This window comes from Cyprinus carpio, chromosome A14 (assembly GCF_018340385.1).
Source record: "Cyprinus carpio isolate SPL01 chromosome A14, ASM1834038v1, whole genome shotgun sequence".
In the NCBI taxonomy this organism is placed as follows: Eukaryota; Metazoa; Chordata; class Actinopteri; order Cypriniformes; family Cyprinidae; genus Cyprinus; species Cyprinus carpio.
The window spans coordinates 26111332-26118417 of record NC_056585.1 but is presented as its reverse complement, the minus strand read 5'-3'; positions in this window follow the sequence as shown (position 1 = coordinate 26118417).

The window sequence follows — 7086 nt, the reverse complement described above, 5'->3', positions numbered from 1 at the left end:
CGAAAAAAATGATTCCATTTACTAGTTTTCAGTCGACTGCAAAGGAAACCAGGTTGAGAAATTACACTTCATATAGCCTGTTGATTAAAGAGGCTTAGAACAAGATTATACTCTACCAGTGTTTATATATACTAAATAAGATGGATTTAAAATCATTCTGATAATCATTTTAAAGAGCCAAATCAGGTAAAAAAAAAAAAAAGGAAGAAAAAAAAAAACCTTCTTGAAGTAATAACTTTACATAGTGACTTATCATGTTTGTGCTATTAAAACTGCAAATACCTTAAATGAACGTTATAATTGGCGGAGGTGATGGTATGTAACATCAAAACCAGATATAGATTCTGTATTACACTCATTTTATTATAAATTTTTTTTCACAGGTTTTGATTTGTGTGAATGGCCTCTTATTTACCAGAAACACTGTATACAGACACATGAATAACTCACAAACTGGTGAATGGGATCAGTACATTTATTGGGGTGTCTGGTTAATGCATTATTTTTCATTATCTCATGGTCTGTCACCGGCTGGTCTAAATAAATCGAGGTCTTGGTTGAGGTAGAGGCATTTAGTGCTACAGCATTACAAGGTTGTCTGGAACACATCTAAATTAGGGAGAGAAGGAGGTGTGTTTTTCTCGAAAGGACTGATGGTGGTTCAGACTGATAAGAAATCAGACGAAACAGAGGGCTGCACCATATAATGGAGAAATGAGCAGAGTACATCTGCTGAACATTATGATCCTCAGAAGCACATCTGAAAGAACAGGCTAATGAAGATACTAGGCTCTTTTTATTAAAGATGAAGATACTTTTCCCTTGCAATTTAATATGCAGAGACAACTGAAAATAAGCCATTTGTACACAGATTACCCCAAAAACCGTTATCAAAACATTGTTAATTCAACCAATAGTGGAAAGAAAGAGGCTGTATCCAAATCTACATGCCCTTGTCCTACTAGTACGCAAAAAAAACTGTATATGAAAAGAGTTTGATCAAATTCACATTTTGCTAAATTTTTCTTTTTATTTTAAATCAATTAGAGTGAATAGAATAGAATAGAATAGAATAGAATAGAATAGAATAGAATAGAATAGAATAGAATAGTTATCGCCTGTAATGATTTTATAAGCACGTTGTGATGGGTGAAACAGAGCTTTTCAAAACTCCTAATCAGTTAAACCACTGCGTCACAAAATGATTCACGCTGTACATCATTTTATTTTATTATTAAAAATGATTTGGACTAATGATGATTCTGATTAACCACACATGCTCTTATTTCAGTGTTGTTTTTGATTTTGTGATTATTTCACCTTGCTTTGTACATTTAGTTTAACAAATGTTAAAGAGGGTAACTTTATCATTAAACTGAACCGTGCACATATGTTTTAAACACTTCGGCTTCCTTATATGTTCTTACTTCACCCATGTATTGAATGTGACCTGGAAAGCTGGCGGTTTTCTAGTGTATTTACTTGAACTTCTCAGGTAATATCAATGGTATGAGCTGTTTCAGATGCAGCCGCAATTACAACAACAGTGGTTACATATGCATATATTTAATTGTTCGATCAAAATTGTGTAATTGTTCCACCACTACCTGCCGGTTTCAGAAATGCATATTAGCCATCGTTAGCATTTTCATTCATCTCAAGTTTCTCGGCTGATGAATTGTTAAGAAATATTTGCGATATGCTGCTTGCAAAAAAGTGAAAAAACACTAACAATGTGAATGATCAGATGGTGTAGTTACGATATCTACCAGCACATCTACTGGACTACACTAACAGCCAAACCTTATCCCATTGGCATCTGTCTTCCCTTACGAAAAAGAAGTTTATTCAAGTGTGCTATTAGTATACTTCTTTTAAACTAAAAATAGGAAAGTATGCTTTTAGTTTACTTTTTATGTACTCCTCAGAAATAAACTTAAAATGACATTTAAGTATACTTGACTAATACTTACAAAAAGTCTAAATATATCTGAGCTATACTTGTGCTCCTAGAATCCGTGTTTTCATTGTTATACGGTAGAGGGCGCTAGTACACATCTTCTGCACAGAATTTCCAAAAAAACACAAGTGAAGAAGAAAAAGAAACAACAGATACTAACACATGTAACACGATTATCTGACATGAAACAGAATCAAAACTGTAACGTTATGGAATAAAATGTGACAGATGAAGAGGTAATAATTACAGTCAAGCTTTGGGGTGTTGATCGACTCCATCTACGTTTTGATTATCATTCTTAATCCAATTCACAGTCTTTTTTCAGCTTTTTGTTCAAAATGTTATTTCTTCATTTTTTTTAATGAAACTTACCCACATTAAAGTGTTTAAAAAAAGAATGCATGAAGCTAGAATAAAATGTTTTGTTTACAAGCAGATACCCTGTTCTTTCTTTGGATGTTTTGTATGTTCAGATATTCATATAACAAAATATACACAAATTAAAACCTAAATAGGGACATAGTAGTATACTTAAAGTATGTTGTAAAGTTCACTTAAAGAAAACTTATGATTATACTTGCGGTATAAAACTACTAAACTAGTAGTTTACTGAGACTGTACTTCAAAGTGTAAACTATCAGTATACCTATAAGTTCACTTTTAGTATAATTGCAGTACAAACTACAAACATAGAGGTAAACTAGTTGTGTACTCAAAGTTTGCTACTTAAAGTATACTTCTATATATAGAAAGTGGGCCAATTTAGTCCCAAGGAGTATTAAAACAGTACACTTACAAGTATACTACTACAACACTGATATTTGTATACTTGCTAAATAAAGTATACTTAAAAATATACTTGAACTTTACTTAAGTATACTTAATAAAATAAACTTGAAGTATTTTTGGTAAGGGTTAGCACTGTGCTCCCTTATTATTATTATCCCCATATTAAAAATCCAAGACATCACACCCCTCACAATAGGGCCTGGATTCTGTGAGTTAGTGTGAAATGCTGCATTGATTCATGCCAGGACTGGTAATCTTTGAAAAATCTCCCTCCTTCTCATTACAGAGCTCTTAAAATGCAGGGCCACAACAACAACACTGGCAGCAATAGCAACAGGGTAAACAACAGCGACTGTGTGACAACAGATGAATGGACTTCAAACAGAGAGACAAACCAATGCGGATCAAAGATGGGTGCGCATGGCAACACCAGAAAACAGTGTGTGTTATCAGCTGGTCGAACTTATCTTCCCCTCTCCTGAATCTCTTCCATCAGCAGGTAGATTATACTCGTCACCTGCGAGCACTTCAAAGGTGTGTTTTCTCTGCTTGTGCTTTAGCAACAGTCGTCATTGAGAAAAGCGATAATTGTCAGAGGTGTTGTGCAAAGAAATGCCCTTTTCTTGACTCCTGTCAGCGCTGGAGATCTGGAGACCACAAGCGAGCGTGTTATCCAGCGGCGGGATCAACACTGGGCCCCGTCACGCCGAGTCCTGTGTAGTTCAGCCAGGGGGAACTGGGAAAGGAAGAGGAAAGAGCTGGAACACTTGCGATGATAGTCACCTTCTCTCCCCGATTATCTTTGGTGATTGAGGAAACGTGCCTCGCTGCAGTCCACACACCCATACACTGTCAATGGAGGGAAAAGTCTTTAGTGCTCCCTTACAAAAAGCACTCCTATCTGTTTTCAGGAAAAAAAACAAGGGTGTTGTAGATATGGTAAACACATAACACATACTCCATCCAAGTTTATGTGCAACAACACTGGCTGAGGTAACCGCCTGGCCAAAGGTTTAATTCTTTTGTAATTCCAGGTGAGAGAGTGGACATTATGAACTGCGGGCAAGAGCTCTTTGCAGAAATGAGCCCATAAAAGATTAAAACACGAAGAAAGTAATCTCACATAAAGGGGCATACAGGAAAATGAAACACTTTAAATTGGTATGCTTTATAATTCATAGAAACGACATCGGTGTGGAATGCTTTTGCTGTGCTCAAACCTAAAACGTTTTTCATGCTGGAAACAGTGTTGATAAGTATGGATCGTGACAGATGATTTGCAGGTAGGCAAACCTAATGCAACATGGAACGCAAATGGAGCAAAGAGCCGCTGTTTTTTTTTTTTTTTTTTTTTTTTGTATTTTCTCTCTCTCTCTCTCTCTGATTTTAAATTAAGTTTCTCTCCTCTGGGACGGACCATCAGGCTGGAAAAAAAGAATAAATAGTAGTTATAATAATTTTAAAAATGCTGCAGAGTGTTTGTCACCTTGTAGTGGGAGTAGTGTTTGTGTTAAGCTTTCTTTTCCTCCATAAATGCGTCAGCGTGCATTGTACCAGCTTAATGGGTGTGACTGAGGAACAGAGCGGCTGTAAATCTTCAATCCGACCTCTCGGCAATGATCTTGTGACCGCTGCTCACAAAACACTGCCAACCCTTTGCAGTTTGACTAGAGATATTTCAATGGTTTGTTATTTTTGCATTTTCCATTTTTACTGCGAATGCTTAAGCAGCGGGCATGTGTGTGCGTACGCTCACTTGTGTGGAGTGTTGCGGTAAACATGATCTTTACGAGTGCAGTGGTAGAAATGTTCTGACACATACTGGTAGGCCCAGTGAAGAAAGACTGAACTGGAAAAGTGTAGAGTATGAAGTCATAGCCTTGACGTTAGAGAATATTTCAACACTCATGAAACAGGCCGGTCAGGTTGAGTGACCTCAGCACTTGGTGTAAGCTGGCATAATGGTTTTGTTTGGAGACAACTACAGGGAATCTTTCAAATCCAAGTAATGAAGCGTCTCATGGCCTATGATACATGTTTGTGAGTATTATTCTCGTAGGAAACATAAAGAATAGGATATCAAAGTAACAAAATTGATGAAGATTAGTAGTCTCAAATAGGCAGAGTTTTGAATTGTAGCATAAAATCTGCTCCACATAGCCACTTATAATGATCAAGAACTGGCCAATTAGACTGTGAGACTCACATATAAAGTTACTTTTTGTGTTTTTACATACTATTCAGGGTGGGTTATCTGAAATAGTTGATATCATAGTAATGGGTCAATATGGTTAAAAAAAAAAATTCATTCAAATAATTGCACAGCAGTGTCAGTCAGCAGGCGGCAGGTCAACCTTGTAAGCATAGACCTAAAAACTATATTTCCAACTTAAATTGTAAAAATTGCAATGCAAACCTGTTATAGGTTTAAATTTATGGAAACGTAAAAAGTAAAATATATATCTTATAAATTATATATATTTTTACTAAACATGTTGGTCTCAAAAACTGCTAGAAAATCAAAGCCAAAAATCTGAGGAAAAAAATCAGTGTTTCAAATTTGAGGTTGATATCTAAAAAAATGCTTTCAGTATGATTTTGTTAGGGGCACAGTACCAAACTTTTCCACTAGGTGGCCACCAAACTCCATTATTGACCCTACTATATAAGTCATCTCCATTTCCATATATGGTTTGAGTGAGCTGAAACCCATTTTTCCATACTTTTCACAGTATTTATGAAGTAAACGTCAATGGTGGGTGTTGTTTCTCAAAAAACAAATTATTTGAAAATTTTCTTCACATTTTTCTCTGTCTTATTTCCTTAGATTTTTTTTACCCATGGCCCCTCAACAATGTAATCATTAGCTTTTTTACCCATTTTTTATTTTTACACACGGCATAGTGCCTAATGAATGAAGTGCAATTCTGTCTGAGGCCGAAACTATAAAATCAGTAGATAAACATCAGCAACAGTCATCATGGGGGGAGATAAGACTGCAAGCCTTTTCTAAGTGAGTTTTCAATCACACCTACAAATGGAGACACATACAAATGCACAAGCAAGCAACACTTTAATGAGCTAAACAATGACATGTGAATATGTGGAGTGTCCGACAGTTGCCCATTGTGTAAAATTGGAACATGGTCAAAGTGAGAGATACATGTGGCACGGTGTTTGAGTGGTGACTAAAAAACCCACGCGGTTGTGATTACGGTGTGTATGAATGCTCATTGAGTTTGTTAACTCGGTATGGCTGCATGTAGCCATTTCTGGGTCGGCCAAGGTAGCCTCCGGCTATGTTGAGCAAAATTGAATGCTTTTACAACCTGGCCCATTACATTTTGATGCAGGTTTATTTCCCCAGCTCATGGTAAATCTCTCCCCTTTCCTCAACAAGCCCCACTTACCTGGCAGGGCCGGTTCTCTAGGTACCTGGTTTTATCCAGCTCAGATCCAGATGTGCAGGAAGGAGAGCACTATGGCTGACCGAGAGTGAGTCTTTATCTATTCTCATTCTGCATTCTCTGTACTGTTTCCCTGAGAGGGCTGACGTCAAATGTACTCGCTAAGAAACTCCTTAAAAGGCACCTGGAAATTGTATTGCCAGCCGCTTTCGGTTATTTGTGTCCTAAAAATCCTGTAAAAGGAAAACGCTCAAACCACAGCAGAAATGACTGAATTCTTTCATAAATGCCTGCATTCCACCATTACGCAATAGTGGCTTGGCTAATGCATGCCTTGTTTCTTACACTGCAGGACATCCATTTCCACCTTTAAATGAGTATGTTGCATAACAACTGACCACCATGTCTTTAAACACAATTAGAATAGCTCAAAGTTACATTCACATTCAAAACTGAGGCTCATTAGTAGGATTGGTTTAAACATTTTGATTCAACTATGCTTCTGAAAAATCATTTTATTATGCAGTGGGATTCAAAAATCGGAGACCACATTAAAGATCTGGTATTCAGTACGTAAGTCTAACCTTTAAAGCAATAATATTAAATAAAACAAAGAAACTTAATGACATAATATGAATATACTTGATTCTGATTGGTCAATCCTGGCATTCAGCGGTCAGACATTATATAGTTGCTATGTTCGTCTTGTTACTAGGCCGATTGTTTTGTATAGTGAAATAGAATATTATTTCTGAGTGGAAGCTACAGTAAATATTGTGAAATATATTACAATTTAAAATAAATGTTTTCAACATTAATGTATATTTAAATGTAATGAATTCCTGTGATCAAAGCTGTATTTTCAGCATCATTACTCCAGTCTTCAGTGTCACATAATCCTTCAGAAATCATTCTAATATGCTGATTTGC